Genomic DNA, 20780 nt, shown 5'->3' on the forward strand with positions numbered 1-20780 from the left:
AACCAGGGAGTGAGGGGTATATTCATAGTGCCCCTGCCCATTATACTCTTTACTCTATGCCGTTTCCTGTAAGAGTTCGGGCACTTTGTGCATCCGCAAAGAAGAAGATGGTCAAATGGCCGGTGAGCCTTAGCCATATGTACACGGTAGTCCATTGATAGTGACCGGGCCAAATATCTCACAAAATAAGCATCTAACGAAAAAACTACAAAGAACGAAACTCGTCTAGCGTGAAGGGGGAAACCAGATGGAGCTATGGTTGGCACTCTAGATGGCGCTGCCATAGGTCAAACGGATATCAACTGCGTTTTTTTAAAAGGAACCCTCATTTTTATTACATATTCGTGCAGTATGTAAAGTAATATGAATGTTTTAGTTGGACTACTTTTTTCGCTTTGTGATAGATGGCGCTGTAATAGTCACAAACGTGTAAGTACGACGTATCACGTAATATTCCGCCAGTGCGGACGGTATTTGCTTCGTGATGCATTACCCGTTTTAAAATACCAATTGCGGAAAAGGTCAATATCGTGTTGATGTATGGCTATTGTGATCAAAATGCCCAACGGGCGTGTGCTATGTGTGCTGCTCGGTATCCTGGACGACATCATCCAAGTGTCCGGACCGCTCGCCGGATAGTTATGTTATTTAAGGAAACAGGAAGTGTTCAGCAACATGTGAAACATCAAACACGACCTGCAACAAATGATGATGCCCAAGTAGATGTTTTAGCTGCTGTCGTGGCTAATCCGCACATCAGTACCAGACAAATTCCGCGAAAATCGGGAATCTCGAAAACGTCGGTGTTGAGAATGCTACATCAACATCGATTCCACCCGTACCATATTTCAATGCACCAGGAATTGCATGGCGACGACTTTGAACGTCGTGTACAGTTCTGCCGCTGGGCAAGCAGAGAAATTACGGGACGATGACAGATTTTTTGCACGCGTTCTATTTAGCGACGAAGCGTCATTCACCAACAGCGGTAACGCAAAACGGCATCATATGCACAATTGGGCAACGGAAAATCCACGATGGCTGCGACAAGTGTAACATCAGCGACCTTGGCGGGTTAATGTATGGTGCGGCATTATGGGAGAAAGGATAATTGGCCCCCATTTTATCGATGGCAATCTAAATGGTGCAATGTATGCTTATTTCCTACGTAATGTTCTACCGATGTTACTACAAGATGTTTCACTGCATGATAGAATGGCGATGTACTTGCAACATGATGGAAGTCCGGCACGTAGCTCGCGTGCGGTTGAAGCGGTATTGAATAGCATATTTCATGACAGGTGGATTGGTCGTCGAAGCACCATACCATGGCCCGCACGTTCACCGGATCTGACGTCGCCGGATTTCTTTCTGTGGGGAAAGTTGATTGAAATAAGCTATCGTGATCCACCGACAACGCCTGACAACATGCGTCAGTGCATTTTCAATGCATGTGCGAACATTACGGAATGCGAACTACTCGTTGTTGAGAGGAATGTCGTTACACGTATTTCCAAATGCATTGAGGTTGACGGACGTCATTTTGAGCATTTATTGCATTAATGTGGTATTTAAAGGTAATCATGCTGTTCAAAATGGTTCAAATGGCTCTGAGCACTATGGGACTTAACATCTATGGTCATCAGTCCCCTAGAACTTAGAACTACTTAAACCTAACTAACCTAAGGAAAACACACAACACCCAGCCATCACGAGGCAGAGAAAATCCCTGACCCCGCCGGGAATCGAACCCGGGAACCCGGGCGTGGGAAGCGAGAACGCTACCGCACGACCACGAGATGCGGGCAATCATGCTGTAACAGTATGCGTTGTCAGAAATGATAAGTTCACAAAGGTACATGTATCACATTGGAACAACCGAAATAAAATGTTCAAACGTACCTACGTTCTGTATTTCAATTTAAGAAACCTACCTGTTACCAACTGTTCGTCTAAAATGGTGAGCCATATGTTTGTGACTATTACAGCGCCATCTATCACAAAGCGAAAAAAGTGGTCCAACTAAAACATTCATATTTCTTTACATACTACACGAATATGTAATAAAAATGGGGGTTCCTATTTAAAAAAACGCAGTTGATGTCCGTTTGACCTATGGCAGCGCCATCTAGCGGGCCAACCATAGCTACATCTGGTTTCCTCCTTCAAGCTAGCTAAGTTTCGTTCTGTGTAGTTTTTTCGTTTGACGCTTATTTCGTGAGTTATTTGGCCCGGTCACGATCAATGGACCACCCTGTATATGAAGATGATATCTGTTCTTTCGGACATGTCAGAAAGAACAGATACCATCTTCATATATAGTTCAGGCTTTTATGAAAATTGTGTTGATGTGAGTACTGTGCGTCGTTGGGTCCGAAAAGAAAAGGGAAATGCTTCTTCGGCAGCATGATAATGCCAAGCCACACATTTCACGTGCCACCTCAGCAGAACTTCAGAGACTGAATCTCACCACCGTACGGCATCCTCCATACAGTCCAGATTTAGCACCATCTGACTTCCATTTGTTCCCGATAGTGAAGAAGGATCTGTGGAGACGTCATTATGCTTCTGATGAAGACGCTGAGAGAACTGTGAGACTATGGTTGCGGAAACAGAGTGCCAACTTCTTCCGTGACTTCTTCAGAAAACTTGTTCATCATTGGCAGAAATGTATCCAACTGGCTGGTGATTATGTGGAAAAGTGAATGTTGGTAATTAAAGATCACATTATAAGGATTATTTCTGCGTTTGATTTATTAAAATATTCCCATCCGAACCCAGTTAATGAAGGTGGTGGCATTACTTTTCATTCAACCCTCGTATGTGATGCTGCCTTTCTTTCTAGTCACCACGACTCAACCCTCACCACATGCTTGCACCATTCTGGGTCACAATCCCACCACTCAAGCAGCGCAGGTACGTGAATAAGCTGTCTTTCTCTCGAGTCACCATCGCCCAACCCCCACCACCGATACATTCTCGCACCATCCTGGCTCACAATCATCCACCTTGCCCGGGAACGGCAATACAATCGTTTTGTAATGCGATCTTGCGCTTCATCTCTAAGGACCATACTGTCTTCCTTCAACCGCTCTATACCACAGACATTTCTGTAATAAAAGGCTAACATTCGAAACCCAGCCTTTTTCTTCCATAGGGACGCAGTAACACGATGTTTGTGCCGAAAGGTACCTACAACCGTCTTCTGTGCAAAAGCGTTGCGACCTGCTACGTCATCTTCGATCTCAACACTTCAAACAGGAAGGTGTAAACTCATACAAAACAAAAACAAAAAAACAAAAAAAAATATTTCAATTTATGTGGGATGTAAGGGGAGAGGGCGGGTGATAATGATGTCGCATTGGCACCAAAGTTTACCACAATTCCAGTCACTGCCACCGTGGACGTATCTATCAGTGGGAAGGCCGTCACATCTCAGCTCGTGTTTTGACGCCTCTGCGATGGAAGTCAGAACGGCAAAGCCCAGAATTGAAATAACGCGATGTTCTTATGGAAAGTAGCAGAAAACATTTCAGGCATATTGCCGCTCATAATCGACTCGAAAAGACCTCAAGAGGTGGAATAGTGCACGTGAATTCAACCATCCTCTTGGGGCGTCCATTTACTTATATTTCATGATCGTAAATGACAGTTTGCAGTTCGATGTGCAACAGAATTACGTTCTTGTCAGACACTGCCGATAGCTCCTCCCCTGGATGCTTCAACCCATCTCTAAGAACGTTGTTGGGCTGAAACCCTATTCAACGCGATCTGATCGCTGTGCAGTGGAGTGCGACTGTAAGTTTTCTTCTAGTGTACGGGATGGGGCCACTAGGGGACCGATCATAACCATTCGACGATTTATGAACGTGATCCGAAGCGGTAAGGGGTATTTATACTTCTTCAGTGCTGTCTCGAGCCTTTCTGTGGCGTGCTGACATCGGAGGTCGACATCTATAAAAGCACATGAATAAAACAGTAAGACCCTTCATCTTGATGCCACCCATGCACTTGAAGAACATCCCGGTACAGAGATATGCATTTACAAATGCCTACGTCTCGGTAGGATAGGCAACCCTTTTTACACAACTTCAACGGAATGTCGGTATATCGCTGCATTAGGGTCTGCTGGCTGCAGGACTCTGAGAGATGTCGAAAATGCTCGCTATCCCACCGTCATATAGTCACTTACCAGTGCTTGCCCCTATGCAAGGACGTTTTTAAGGTGCACAACATGGTCACTGGTGGCACCAAGGGAGTTAGCAACCTGGGGAGTCATAGAACGACCCTATACCATCTTGTTCACGCACATGTCAATGTCACTCTCCACCATGATCAGATGGCTGAAATAACGCAAGTTTCTTCGAATCATTTTCAAATTTCGTCGAATGGTTTTCAACAGTACCTATTGGTTCCAACCCGTATGACAGGACAAAAACTGTAGTGGCCTCCATTCCAAAGGGGTCAGATCATGTTCACTGTGGTTGCAGTCCCAAGACGTCCTTTGAGTAGGGTGGAATCATGACAGTGGCGAGCAGAACCGTGGTGAACTTCGGTACCAATGTGATCGTTAACCGACCTTAAACTCACATGAGCTTCCGAATTCTGGTCTTCTTCTCTGTATGTGTCGATCTTGCTGTTTGGAGCATTACCGAGCCTTAGAGTTACGTCGAAGGGCGCCACGCATTTTCACCACTGCAGAGGAATGCTATAACCACTTCTCAGCCAAATTTGGAACTTCTGCGTCGCAAAAGGAAAAAATGACTAAGTTTCAAAAATTTGACTCTTTAATTATGTTTTGCAATGTATAGATGAACAATCAGGTGTTGACGTCTGCCCCATCCCAAGGCTTTAATAGTAGACAAGGACAGGTATGACGGAAAAACGGCAGAAAGTTCTGAGGAGTAGCAAAAATGAGATAATCGATAAACATCAGAACTGGAGATCACGAAGTAGATGAAGTTAAGTAATTCTACTACTGTGGAACCAAAATAAATCCCTGAGATATGACGCAAGCATGACATAAAAAACGGATTAGCAGAAGAAAAGAGGGCATTCCTGGCCAAGACAGATCTGCTACTATCAAACATCGATCTTAAGCAGAGGAAGAAATTTCTAAGGCAGTACGTTCGGATCACAGCATTGTATGGTAGTGGATTATAGACTGTGCAAACCTGAACTGAGGGGAATGAAAGCGTTTGAGGCGTGATCCTATTGGAGGATGTTGGAAATTAACTGCTCTGAGAAGATAAGGTATGACAACGTTCTCCGCAGAATCGTCGGAGAAAGAAACACAGGGAAACCTTTAACAGCAAGAAGAGATTCATTCTCAAGGCTCCTGTACGTCTTCCTACTCCAACGAGTCACTACCGAACTACATAGCCCATTTCGTCACTCCTATCTTCGTGGAAACCAACTTCCTACTCGGTACTAACAAGTTTTGTAGCTCTGCTTAACGCAGCGAATTACTTCTTCTATTCGCAGATTCCCAATAAAATTTAAAACTTAGAAAATGAAATGCAAACTTGAGGGACCTCTAATGATGTAAAATGGAATGTTCACGTGAATTCAGTTGTAGGTAAAGCAGATGGCACACTTCACTTGATAGACACGATAGTAGCATAATGAAATGAAATTGTTCGCAAAATCCTCGTGAGGTCCATCAAAGAAGTTACTTAGTGGAATGGGGCTCAACCCAAATAGGACTCCTAAGAGAAAATATTGAATGTATGCAAAGAAGGGCAGCATGAATGTTCAAAAGTTTGTTTGACCCATGTGACAGCATCACCTGAACTACCACACTCTTACATATAGAAACAAACTGGCCAGCATTTGCCTTCTTTGTAAGTTTAAGATCCACCTCTATGTAACCTGAGAATAAACGGAATCAGGGGATGCTATTCTGAATAATTACGGGGATCCATGCCATAATCGTAATTGTACTGATGGTGAGGTGAAAGCTGTATGTATGTAGGCGCACTACATGATCGTTTCAGCCGGCCGGTGTGGCCGAGCGGTTCTAGGCGCTTCATTCTAGAACCGTGCGACCGCTACGGTCGCAGGTTCGAATCCTGCCTCGGGCATGAATGTGTGTGATGTCCTTAGGTTAGTTAGGTTTAAGTAGTTCTAAGTTCTAGGGGACTGGTGACCTCAGATGTTAAGTCCCATAGTGCTCAGAGCCATTTGAACCATTTGATCGTTTAAGCGCTAAACATTACATTTTTCATCTATGGAATGAACACCCACAGTACAACTTCCAGATTGCACGTAGCTGCCCTACCCGTGCTCCACAACGTCCTTGCACGCTCCCACTAGCAGCACTTTACCGTCCCCCACCCCTATGGTACCCTTGATCACCCTCCCCGCCACAGCCTCCTCCTTACCGCCATTTGCTTGTCTCTTCCATCATGCACTGCTGCTCGCAGTCTGGCTTTTGCTGCCAGAGACTGTGGTCACATGTGTGTAAGTTTTGTTGTTCCTATCTGTGACTCAGCATGTTCAGTACATAATGAGTAGCAACTATTCATATTATGATTCTTGAGTTTCTCCCGGCGTATTTGATAATCAAAATATCCACGGGTGTACTGCCGGTCTACAGTGTCCAACGGGCACAATATTTCGGCGATCATATATGTCGCCATCATCAGGTGAACTGACGGACTGAGCTCCTGTGAACGTGCCGGAACGGAGATCCGTACACTATGGCTGCTCAGGGGGAACTGGGTTCGGTCGCGGCGGCGGCCGATTTATATACCTTCCGCCCGCGGCGCGCTCACTCCGCCGTCCGCGCCCCGCGCCACGGTCGCGCGGTGGAACAGATTGTGACGGCGTCTGAGATGACGTCGGTGTGATGGCTCTGTCCACCGTGGTCATCACAACTATTCATTTGCTCGAATTACTCTTGATTAACCCAATCGCTGGTTCCCAAGCCTCGCTAAGATTATAGCCACAGTCACAGTTTATGAGGTCGTCATTGGTGCGAATTTCGATGGCCTCTCTAACAACGCTGTCCCAGTATCTCGACGTCTGTACCAGAATCCTCGTGCGTTCATGCTCCATAGCGTGATTTTCCGACAAACAATGTTCAGCGACCGCCGACTTGCTCGGATACATCAGTCGAGTGTGCCTCTGGTGTTCACGGCATCGATCCTCGACGGTACGCATCGTCTGACCAATATACGACTTGCCAAATTGACACGGAATCTGGTACACGCCGTCCTTCCTAAAACCGAGGTCATCTTTGGCGCTCCCCCCCAGTGCACGAGTTTTATTCGGAGGACAAAACACAGTTCCGACCCGGTGTTTGTTCAAAATGCGGGCGATTTTCCCCGAGAGTGCGCCTGTATATGGGATAAACGCAGTGCCTACCTCCGCCCTCGTGATTTCATCCATCTCCACAGGTTGTGCTGTAGTGGTTGGGCAGAGAGCACGTTGAATCTGCCACTCTGAGTACCCATTTTTTCGAAATACAGTTCTCAGATGTTCCAAATCCTGGGGTAGACTCTCTGCGTCAGAGATGGTGCGCGCCCTATGTACTAGAGTTTTAAGTAGCCCATTCCTCTGTGAAGGGTGGTGGCAGCTGTCTGCGTGCAAATACAGATCAGTGTGCGTTGTCTTCAAATACACCCCATGACCTAGGGTGCCATCAGGCCTTCTCTTGACCAAGACGTCAAGGAAAGGTAGTTTACCCTCCGTTTCAGTCTCCATAGTGAATTTGATGTTGGGATGTATGGAGTTTAGATGTGTAAGGAAGTCAAGGAGTTTATCCATACCATGTGGCCAAATGACGAACGTGTCGTCCACGTAACGGAAAAAGCAAGTAGGTTTCCATTCGGATGACGACAGGGCTTCCTCCTCGAAGTTCTCCATGTACATGTTGGGTAAGTCAGATATCATGGTGAGTTTTGACGTCGTTTCCTTGTTCACGAGGGTACCCCTGCGAGAGTCACTAGAATTGATTAGTCAGAAGTTTGACGAGAAGACCACTGAACTTTTTAGGCATGTCTTCCACGTATTTTCTTTTTAATGGAGAATACTGCGAACAAACGGAGGGAGTCGCCATGGGTAGCCCACTCTCACCGGTGGTAGCGAATTTGTACATGACGACCTCATAAACCGTGACTGTGGCTATAATCTTAGCAAGGCTTGGGAACCAGCGATTGGGTTAATCAAGAGTAAATCGAGCAAATGTATAGTTGTGACGACCACGGCGGACAGAGCCATCACACCGACGTCATCTCAGACGCAGTCGCAACCTGTTCCACCGCGCGACCGTGGCGCGGGGAGTGGACGGCGGAGTGAGCGCGCCGCGGGCGGAGGGTATTTAACTCGGCCGCCGCCGCGACCGAACCCAGTTCCCCCTGAGCAGCCATAGTGTATGGATTTCCGTGCCGGCACGCTCACAGGAGCTCAGTCCGTCAGTTCACCTGATGATGGCGACATGTATGATCGCCGAAATATTGTGCCCGTGGACACTGTAGACCGGCAGTACACCCGTGGATATTTTGATTATCAAATACGCCGGGAGAAACTCAAGAATCACATGATACACCTTTACGGGGAGGAGATGTACTGCAGCATGAAGAAATTTGAAAATTTGCGCCACCGTAGATGTCGCTTGCTAAGTACTGTTGCCTTTCTAAAGAGATGTCGTTCCGAGAATGTTGTTCGAAATTTTGCTAAGGTTATGCATCACATCGATACTGCAGCAGCTAAGAGAATCAAGAAACGAGACAGCCTCGCATTGGTACGTGAGAGAGTGCAATTCACCCGCCGGAGCCTTGAGTTTATCTCACAGGAATTACTCAAACTACATTTGCAACTGGCTAGTAATTTCACTTCTTTTTCCTGGGATTGGATTGATGGTGTCACCTGGGTTGCAGCTGATTCCGCCCATAAGAAGGCAACGGGACGTCAAACAGCTAAGTTCTCACGTCTCCTTGACAATTCATCTCTGCATGTTCCGGGCAATACTGTCATCAATTTGAGTGGCATGGTGTTGAATGATGATGCGGTCTCGGTTTTGCAGAAAGGTCTCAACTTCGCTCCCACCCCCAAGTTCACTCCGGTCGCAGAAATTGTTAGTGTTGTTGAACAGGTTGCAGCTCGACTTCCGCCTGAATCAGCTGAGGAAATACGTCGTGAAACTTGTGCGTTGACGAAATCCAAGCCGATGAAGTCAAATAACACTAGTAAAGAGAGGGCGGCCATTCGTGATCTGAGGGAGCGCTCTGAAATTGTTGTCTTACCGGCTGACAAAGGCAATGCTACAGTTGTTGTCTCCCATAAGGACTACCGGAAGATCAGCGTTGACCCTACAAAGAAGGTGGACAACAAGACGAGGTCGCTTCCCAAGGACGCAGATTTACCGGAGGGTGACGCTAAGAAATTGTTACCCCAAGGTCCGGTACCGCCTAGACTATATGGACTCCCGAAGGTTCACAAAGAGGGGGTACCATTACGCCCCATTGTCAGCAACAATAGGGCACCTACATATTTGTTGGCCAAATACCTGACGGGTACATTAAGTCCTTATGTGGGTAAATGCCCTCATCACATCCGTAATTCCGTGGATTCTGTTAAACGCCTTGATAGCTTCACGTTGGGTAAGTCAGATATCATGGTGAGTTTTTACGTCGTTTCCCTGTTCACTAGGGTACCCCTGCGAGAGTCACTAGAATTGATTAGTCAGAGGTTTGACGAGAAGACCACTGAACTTTTTAGGCATGTCTTGACTTCCACGTATTTTCTTTTTAATGGAGAATACTACGAACAAACGGAGGGAGTCGCCATGGGTAGCCCACTCTCACCGGTGGTAGCGAATTTGTACATGGAGAACTTCGAGGAGGAAGCCCTGTCGTCATCCGAATGGAAACCTACTTGCTTTTTCCGTTACGTGGACGACACGTTCGTCATCTGGCCACATGGTATGGATAAACTCCTTGACTTTCTTACACATCGAAACTCCATACACCCCAACATCAAATTCACTATGGAGACTGAAACGGAGGGTAAACTACCTTTCCTTGACGTCTTGGTCAAGAGAAGGCCTGACGGCACCCAAGGTCATGGGGTGTAATCGGAAGACAACGCACACTGATCTGTATTTGCACGCAGACAGTTGTCACCACCCTTCACAGAGGAATGGGCTACTTAAAACTCTAGTACATAGGGCGAACACTATCTCTGACGCAGAGAGTCTACCCCAGGATTTGGAACATCTGAGAACTGTATTTCGAAAAAATGGGTACTCAGAGTGGCAGATTCAACGTGTTCTCTGCCCAACCACTACAGCACAACCTGTGGAGATGGATGAAATCACGAGGGAGGAGGTAGGAACTGCGTTTATCCCATATACAGGCGCACTCTCGGGGAAAATCGCCCGCATTTTGAACAAACACCGGGTCGGAACTGTGTTTTGTCCTCCGAATAAAACTCGTGCACTGGGGGGGAGCGCCAAAGATGACCTCGGTTTTAGGGAGGACGGCGTGTACCAGATTCCGTGTCAATGTGGCAAGTCGTATATTGGTCAGACGATGCGTACCGTCGAGGATCGATGCCGTGAACACCAGAGGCACACTCGACTGATGTATCCGAGCAAGTCGGCGGTCGCTGAACATTGTTTGTCGGAAAATCACGCTATGGAGTATGAACGCACGAGGATTCTGGTACAGACGTCGAGATACTGGGACAGCGTTGTTAGAGAGGCCATCGAAATTCGCACCAATGACGACCTCATAAACCGTGACTGTGGCTATAATCTTAGCAAGGCTTGGGAACCAGCGATTGGGTTAATCAAGAGTATATCGAGCAAGAGTATAGTTGTGATGACCACGGCGGACAGAGCCATCACACCGACGTCATCTCAGACGCCGTCACAATCTGTTCCACCGCGCGACCGTGGTGCGGGGCGCGGACGGCGGAGTGAGCGCGCCGCGGGCGGAGGGTATTTAAATCGGCCGCCGCCGCGACCGAACCCAGTTCCCCCTGAGCAGCCATAGTGTACGGATCTCCGTACCGGCACGTTCACAGTAGCTCAGTCCGTCAGTTCACCTGATGATGGCGACATGTATGATCGCCGAAATATTGTGCCCGTTGGACACTGTAGACTGGCAGTACACCCGTGGATATTTTGATTAACTATTCATATTGTTTTTACAACTGAATGAAAGGCAGTTTGTTTTTTGCCATATGCATTTCGCTTCTTTTGTTTATGAAGCATCTTTAGTGACCTGTAAAACAGAAAAAATGATGACAGAATGATACAAGTGTCGGGGAGAGTGAAAGGGGGGGGGGGGCAATGAGCAATAGAAACCAATGCCAGAAGTCAGCAATAGTGAAAATTCTTCACCCCAAAGGATGTTATAATACGCTGATGAAGCGTAATACGCTAATACAAGAATAGGATAACTATTTCACGATTATTTGTAAATGTGGTTGTAGCCCAACACCAATAATCACGATTAAACCAAAAGCAAATATTTAAAATTAGCGCCACTGTGTTAAAGACTGAAACCGATAAAACGTATTATACTATGTTTTCTATATTTTTATTTATTGTCATTTTGTTTTCATGTCATTATCTTTCGAATTCATGCTAGTTCCTTCACCACCACAAAGTTTTTACACTTATGTCCTGACACAAATCGGAGGGTGAGTTAATGCCCACTCTTGGCTAGCTTTCAGTGGGCCAGGATCGGTAGACAAATTAATTTGACACGGCTTGGTCCAGGCCTGGCCAGGTGGCCGCTGGCAGGACGAGCGGGTGTACCAGGGCAGGTAAAGGGCGGTTTTCCAGGAAGTCAGGAGGTGTGAACGAGAGTGAAGATGCCTACAATGGGTGTAAGGTTGCTGATTCTTAGGTACCGCGCATAATACCTCGAAATATTTATAAATTTTGCAGTAAATCACAGAATCTTCACATTGAAAATCCAAGTATATTATGGTGACCACAACAATGGGTAGTAACGCATACTGCCATTTTAATAATAATTATAGAAATTACGTAGGTACTCTAAATGAACAACACTATACAAGTCTTTATATATTAATATCTTACAAAGCTTCGAGACATCTTTATAGTCAAGGTGCCGGACTATAGCTGAGGTCTTTGGCTATTGCCACTGTCATGCTTCGATATCTGTTGAACATATTATAAGGCGCATTCAAAAAGAAACGAGCCAGAGACATAATTACAGAAACCAGTACCAGTTAGAAGTATTGACCCTGGCTGTTGAGACACTTGTCCCACTGCGACACAAGGCGGTGACTGGCTGTCTCATAAGATTCCCGAGGCTGCGATATTAACCAGTTCCGCAAGTACAGCTGGATGTCGTCGTCCGAGGTGAATCGTTTGCCCCTCAGAGTCTTTTGAAGGGGACCAAAAATGGCGTAATCACAGGGAGAGGGGTCTGGACCGTATGGAGGGTGGCCGAGAGCCTCCCATTTGAATTTCTGCAGGAGTGCCGTGACTGTGTTGGCCGTATGAGGCTTTGCATTGTCGTGGAGTAGAATGACGCCATGGGTGAGATTGACAGCTCGATTTGTTTGATCGCTTGGCGAAGGGTGGTCAAGGTTTGCGAATAACGCTGGGAATTCACTGTTGTCCCGTGCTGCAGGAAGTGAATCAGAAGGGGGCCATCTTGGTCAAAGAAGAACGTTAGCATAAACTTTCCTGTAATTGTGTGGATCGCCTTGGCTCTTTTTGGTGGTGGTGACCCTGGATGCTTCCACTGGAGACTTTGTCGTTTTGATTCTGGTTCGAGGTGATGACACCATGACTCATCTCCAGCCACCACTCGTGCCAGGAACGCATTACCTAACCGAGCACAGCGCTGCAGATGAGCAAGACAGTGGGCCATTCGACATGCTTCCTGGTATGGCTGAAGACTTTGGGGCACCCATTGGGCAAACACTTTGCGCATGTGCAGTCGTTCCTTCATGATGGTGTGAACACTTCCGACCACGGCGGCTATGGCTTTCACTGTCATTTGGCGGTCCTGGGTAATGAGTGCATCCACCAGCTGGACGATCTGTAATGCAGTGTGGAGATCCAGAGCGTGCACACCAGTCCTTCCCTGAAGCGCTTATGCCACGCCTTGAACCTTGCAAAACACATGCAGTGTTCGCCATAGGCTTGTGACATTCGTCAATGGTTGTCCGTTGCTCCTACTCCTTCCGCCGTTAGAAAACGAACAACTCCTTTTTGCTCTTCTTTTGACGCTTCCATGTCATTGTTTTACAATGCGACTGGCAGCGTTGGACGATTCATGCATGCTGCTGCTAGCTCTGTATAGTCATGTGACGTGCACGCGTGCCCTCTAGCGACGGGCTGTGAACTTCCACACTCTGGTCGGAACCACACCTCGTTACACACGCCACTATATTACCCTCCTGTCACCGGTTTGCGCATTCCAGACTCTGGTTCGTTTCTTTCTGAATGCCCCTTATGAATTATACCATGTTTTAATTATTGTTAATTATGCAATTATGTCAGCCCTGCGATTGCTCCACACATACACTTTAAATTAACAAAGCTTGTTACACATCGTACAGTTACGTATCTATGTGTCTAGCTCATAGAGAAATTTTTTAAATAAATTAATTATGTATTCATTTGGCCTCTAGTAAACGGAGAAGTCACATGAAAGTGGTACTTTGTTTATAAATTCTGCTACTACCATTCACAAACGGACACTTCTCTTGAGCAGACATGTTTATTATTAATCGTTTATTTATAGCGTTTTCTTTGTTGTTAATACTGTGTAATTTCGTGCAATATTGGAGTTTAAGTTATTTATGTCGGCAGCATATCAAAAGGAGCGGCAGAGACAAGCAGTTCTCTCAAGGCGTATATAGTGTTTGTAAATTGTTTATATTTTACATGGTGGTCCGGAATGTCTATTTTCTGTGTTTTTGCGGGCTAAAATGGCATATAAAATAGACCAAACGGCGGTTCCTGAACATTCAGTTTCCAGCTGTCACATAGGTAAATTCCGTGTTAAACTCCTTTTCAGGTGGTTTTGAACTGGTAGATTGTTAGAACTTAGGCGTCAAGTAGCCGCGACAATATTTTAAATACTTTAATATTCACTTAAAAGATTTTGGGGTTATGTTGGATGTGGAATGTGGCACCAACTAGCGATTTACTGATGTGTAGCTCTAACCTCCGATTATTTCGTCTGACTTTGAGAATTGCTATAGGTTATACGTTTGTTACCGGAAATTTAGGCATATTATTTGCACACTGAACTTTGAATATTTGTGAATTGACGATTTATTTATGAACAGTTAAGTTGCATGAGACTTTGTATCTCGTGCACTACGGGCGCTTAGCCGAATTTTGGGAGCCTGCTAGCATATTGTCATTCTGCACTTGTGTTAATGATGTTGATTTATATTATGCCTTACGTATACACTATGTAGGACCATTATTTCGTTTATTTTGTGATTCATCAACTGAATAATGACCTCTGGGCGGTTTCGATATGTAATCGAAAGCGCTATCTAATCTCTTTGCCAATGACTAAGCAACCATCTCCTTGACGTCTCGCCATGTGCGTTCTCTGCTGCGCCGCCTTAGCGGCGTTCCTCGTGAGCTCGCTTTCAAAATTCCATTGCCGATAATTGGAGGATGGCCCTCCAAGGACAAGTCCTGGCAGTCGTGTGGGACGTGGACGCTGTAAGCTATGGCCGAAATTGTACGTCATTTCCAATGAATCTGTGCTGGTGTTCTGTCAACATACAAGTCCAAGAAAAAGTTTGCTTGGATTTGGTGGAAGGCGTCCCTGTAACTCGTTCTGTCATCTGCGTCAACAGAAATCACGGGCAAAGTGGAATTTCTGAGCCGTATGGCCTTCTTTGCTCTCTCTGTACTCTCATGTTCACCAAACTCACTAGATTAAAGCCCAGACGCGAATCCAAGAGACCACTCCGGTTTGGCTGTTCGCCCTGTATCTTCAGCTGAGAAACAAAGTGCAGCTGGAGGTGGCTCCAAATCCTTGTCGGTACCTTACAGAAATTCATCGACTCTCTTTCTGTACGTCTCATAGCGGTCCACGCCTCAAAAGGCGGATGTACAGGCTTTTTGCACGTGATAACAGTAAAGTGACAGGAGACTGCATTATGTGCTTTGGGTCTCAGCCACCTATCCGTTCTCTCGTCTGCATTTAATAATGGAATTACCGTTGCACTCTTAATGTTATCACTCTTCCTTTTAATGACACCGAACAGTGTTTTGACTTTCCTGTACGCTGAGTCTGTCCTTCCGACAACCATTACTCTTTCGATGTCTTCACATTTTTCCTGCAGCCATTTCAACTTATCTTGGCAGCTCTTCCTTTTTATTTCATTCCTCAGCGACTTATACTTCTCTATTCGTGAGTTTTCGACAGCAATTTTGTACTTCCTCCTTTCATCGATCAATTGAAATATTTCTTCTGTTACCCATAGTTTCTTCGCAGTTACCTTCTTTGTACCTATGTTTTCCTTTCCAACTTCTGTGATGGCCCTTTTTAGTAGATTAGATTAGATTAGATTAATACTTGTTCCATAGATCATGAATACGACACTTCGTAATTATGTGGAACGTGTCAGGTTAATAAAAGATGTCTGTACAAGATATTACATTACACAAAATATTGCATGACACTAATGTTTAATTTTTTTCCTCTTTATTTATATCTAAAAATTCAGCCAATGAGTAGAAGGAGTTGTCATCTAGAAATTTTTTAAATTTATTTTTAAATTTTAGTTGCCTATCTGTCAGGCTTTTGATGCTGTTTGGTAGGTGAGCAAAGACTTTTGTGGCAGCATAATTTACCCCTTTCTGTGCCAAAGTCAGAATTAAACCTGCATAGTGAAGATCATCCTTCCTCCTGGTGTTATAGCTATGCACACTGCTATTACTTTTGAACTGGGTTGGATTATTAGCAACAAATTTCATAAGTGAATATATATATACTGTGAGGTTACTGTGAGGATCCCTAGATCCTTAAACAGATGTCTGCAGGATGACCGTGGGTGGGCTCCAGCAATTATTCTGATTACAAGTTTTGAGCAACGAATACCTTTCTACTTAATGATGAATTACCCCAGAATATGATGCCATACGAAAGCAGTGAATGAAAGCAGGCATAGTAAGCTAATTTACTGAGATTCTTATCACCAAAATTTGCAATAGCCCTAATAGCATATGTAGCTGAACTCAGACGTTTCAGCAGACCATCAATGTGTTGCTTCCAGTTTAACCTCTCATCAATGGACACACATAAAAATTTTGAAAATTCTATCTTAGCTACAGACTTCTGTTCAAAGTCTACATTTATTACTGGAGTTGTGCCATTCACTGTACGGAACTGTGTATACTGTGTTTTATCAAAATTTAAAGAGAGTCCGTTTGCTGTGAACCACTTAATAATTTTGTGAAAAACATCATTTACAATTACATCACTTAGTTCTTGGTTTTTGGATGTTATTACTATACTTGTATCATCAGCAAAAAGAACTAACTTTGCATCTTCATCAATGTGGAGCGGTAAGTCATTAATGTATATCAAGAACAGTAAACGACCTAAGACCGAACCCTGTGGGACCCCGTACTTGATAGCCCCCCAGTCTGAGGAATCAGCTGTTGTTTAAAATTACATGAACCACTTATTTCAACTTTCTGAATTCTTCCAGTTAAGTATGAATTAAACCATTTGTGCACTGCCCCACTCAAACCATAATGATTTAGCTTATCTAAAAGAATTCCATGATTTACACAATCAAAGGCCTTTGAGAGATCACAAAAAATACCAATGGGTGATGTCCGGTTATTCAGAGCCTTTAATATTTGATTAGTGGAAGCGTATATAGCATTTTATGTTGAAAAGCCTTTCTGAAAACCAAACTGACATTTTGCTAGTACTTTATTTTTACAAATATGGGAGGCTACTCTTGAATACATTACTTTCTCAAAAATTTTTGATAGAGCTGTCAGAAGAGAGATTGGGCGGTAGTTGTTGACATCCGACATATCCCCCTTTTTATGCAATGCTTTTACAATGGCGTATTTCAGTCTATCGGGGAAAATACCCTGCTCCAAAGAGCTATTACATAAATGGCTGAGAATCCTACATATCTGTGGGGAACAAGCGTTAAGTACCTTGCTGGAAATGCCATCAATTCCGTAAGAGCTTTTACTTTTCAGTGAGTTTATTATTTTACTGATTTCAGAGGGAGAGGTTGGTGGAATTGGAGTTGTTTCAAACTGCACAGGTATGGCCTCTTCTATTAGTAGCCTTGCCTCTTCTAGTGAAGATCTAGATCCTATTTTCTCCATAACATTTAAAAAATGATTATAGAAAATATTTTCAATTTCTGATTGTTTGTTAGTACACTTGTCATTCAGTTTTATGGAACTAAAGTATTCCTGTACTCTTGGTTGCCCTGTTTCCCTTTCAATAATATTCCAAATTGCTTTAATTTTATTATCAGAGTTACTGATCTCAGACATGATACACATGCTTCTGGACTTTTTAATAACTTTTTTTAGTATGGCACAATAGTTTTTATAATATTGAACAATTTCGGGGTCAGTACTCCCTCTTGCTGTTAGATACAGTTCTCTTTTATGGTTGCAAGATATTCTTATTCCTTTAGTTAGCCAAGGTTTTTTATATGTTTTCTTGGAATTATGTTTAACTATTTTCTTGGGAAAACAATTTTCAAAAACCCTTAAAAATGTATAGTGAAATAAGTTACATTTAAAGTTTGCATCGGGATCCTTATACACTTCATCCCAGTCTAGCTGCTGTAGGCTTTCCCTAAAGTTTGCAATATTTATATTGTTAATTGAACGCACTACTTTGAAAGTCTGATTTGATATACTGCATGGAGCTATGTCATGTACTGTAACTAGCAGTGCACCATGATCTGAAAGACCATTCTCAACAGGATAAGCATTTATGTCCTTAACCTTATCTTGGTCTATAAAAAAGTTATCTATCAATGTACTGCTGTTCTTAGTTATCCGAGCAGGAAAATCTATGACGGAGCTCAAATTGAAAGAACTGAGTAATACTACAAGGTCATTCTTCGTATTACACTCTTTCAGGGAATCAACATTGAAATCCCCGCAAATGATAATTTGCTTCCCCCTGTCTGACAGATAGCACAACAAAGCATCCAAGTTTTCTAGAAATAGCTGGAAATTCCCTGAGGGGGACCTATACACTGTTACAATTATGAAAGTGCCATCATTAGTTTTTCAGTGGCACATGCTTCCATATGTTGCTCTACACAAAATTTTTTAGTTTCTAATTTTTTTACATTGTGGAAGCTTTTGACATATATGGCAACTCCTCCTCTCATCATATTATCTCTACTTACATGTGCAGCTAATTTGTACCCATTGATGCGAACCTTTTGCATATCAGTGACAATGTGATGCTCAGACAGGCATAGTACATCTATTACATTCTCAGTTCCTATATCTTCTAAACAAAGCAGAATTTCATCAATTTTATTCTTCAATCCCCTAATATTTTTATGAAATATACTAACATTATTTTTCACTTTACTTTTGTGAGTATCTTGAACTTTTGTAACATCTGTAGTACTTGCCTGGCTGAGTTTCCCACTGGACACTGATCTTACACTAAAAAAGAGTATCCACCATGAGATGTAGTTCCTCCCCCCTTTAAATTTACTGCTATCAGCCCAGCCAGTTACCCTTCCCTTTCTTGTTGAGGTGTAGGCCATGTCTAGTATAGTCCCACCTACAGAGGGAATCAACAGGAACCACACCAATGTGTGACCCTGCACCAGATCCAAGTCACCGCTCCAACTCCAAATTAACTCTCCTGACAGAAGAGCTCAAATGAGGTCGGTCGTAGCGCTCCAGAAACGACACAAACCCAACACTGGTATGACTCAATGTTGATGCAATCTTTGCCAGGTCACACTCTATGCTGTACCCCGGATCTCTGTCAATACTGTTGCCGGACCCACCCACAATAACCACGGTATCTTCCTTAGTAAAGCCTCTACATAGTGAACCTAAATCCTCTGTAACCTGCCCCAGTCCAGCACTAGGTTTGAAAAAACTTGTGGCCTGGTATTCTGACCCTAATTCATCCTGCAGAAGTTGGCCCACACCCCTAGGATGCGAACTACCTAGCAACAATACTTCCTTTCTGTTTGCAGACTTCCCTACATTCTTATTCAATTTGCTGCTGAAAGCTTGTTGAGCCCTGTTTACATCTACTTTTGTGAGAGGCTCATCAGTTTCTGACTGAGGCAACAGGTCAAACCTACGTATTTTGTACATTAATAACAAAGCTGTCAGAAGAATTTCTTGGCCTGTTCCTTAAGCCTGTTGCCACTTCCCACCCCTGTTTACCCTTCTCCCCCCTTAACCTGCCCATTTCGCGCCTAGCCTCATCTAACTCAGCCTGAAGGTCAGCAATTTTCCCCTCCTGTTCCACAATCTTTCTATCTCTACTGCGTAGCCTACAGAACCACTGATGAGTCTCGCTCATTTTCCCAATTCCCACGCCACTACAATCGCCCCAATGAAAAAAGTTACTACATCCATCACACCAGACACCCGAGCTAACGATTCCACGGCACGTCAGGCACTTTACACTCATGGTACAAATCGATTTTAGTGACAGAAAGACAATAAAGTTACCGGAAAACAATGAAAATACGTGTACGAAAAATTAGGCCTACTCGCGACTATGTAAACAGTGGTTCAGAAGTTTTTTACTTGAAATTACTTAAGAGATGACGATACTCTACAGATATAAAGGTGCAGCAAATGTATTTAGCACACTAAACTATCAGTAAATGCACTTAAAATTGCGCTATGAAGTTTAATCTGAAAGATCAAAAGTTCGGCCTGGCCGCGATATGCAAACAAAACGAACTTAACGTGATTGCTGTGAAAATACGCGAGTAAGACAAAAACCTTTAATGGTACGCTTGAAGAGCACTATAATTAACGTAATAAATTAGTTTAAAGTGTTAAAAACAGTTTATTACTACTTAAATTACTTATCTTGTACTGAACTGCCTACTGATCTATTTCTTATTGCTGTCTCTATAGCCTTAGAGAACTTCAACAGTATCTCGTCATTCCTTAGTACTTCCGTATCCCACTTCTTTGCGTATTCATTCATCCCGACTAATGTCTTAAACTTTAGCCTACTCTACATCACTACTATATTGTCACCTGAGTCTATGTCTGCTCCTGGGTACGCCTTACAATCCAGTATCTTATTTTGGAATCTCTGTATGACCGTAACGTAATTTAACTGAAATATTCCCGTATTACCCGGCCTTTTCCAAGTATACCTCTTCCTCTTATGATTCTTGAACAGAGTATTCGCTATTACTAGCTGAAACGTGTTACAGAAAATTAGTCTTTCACCTCTTTCATTCCTTGTCCCAAGCCCATGTTCTCCAGTAACCTTTCCTTCTACTCCTTTTCCTACAACTGCATTCCAGTCTACCATGACTATTAGTTTTTCATATACCTTTACATACTGTATTACCCTTTCAATATACTCATACTCTTTCTCTATCTCTTCATTTTCAGCTTGCGACGTCGGCATGTATATCTGTCGGTATTGGTATGCTGTCGATTCTGATAAAAATAACCCCGTCAGTGAATTGTTCACATTAACACACTCTCTGCCCTACCTTCCTATTCATTACGAATTCTACTCTTGTTGTACAATTTTCTGATGCTGTTGATATTAGCCCGTACTCATCTTCCCGGAAATCCTTGTCTT

This window comes from Schistocerca nitens, chromosome 8 (assembly GCF_023898315.1).
Source record: "Schistocerca nitens isolate TAMUIC-IGC-003100 chromosome 8, iqSchNite1.1, whole genome shotgun sequence".
NCBI lineage: Eukaryota > Metazoa > Arthropoda > Insecta > Orthoptera > Acrididae > Schistocerca > Schistocerca nitens.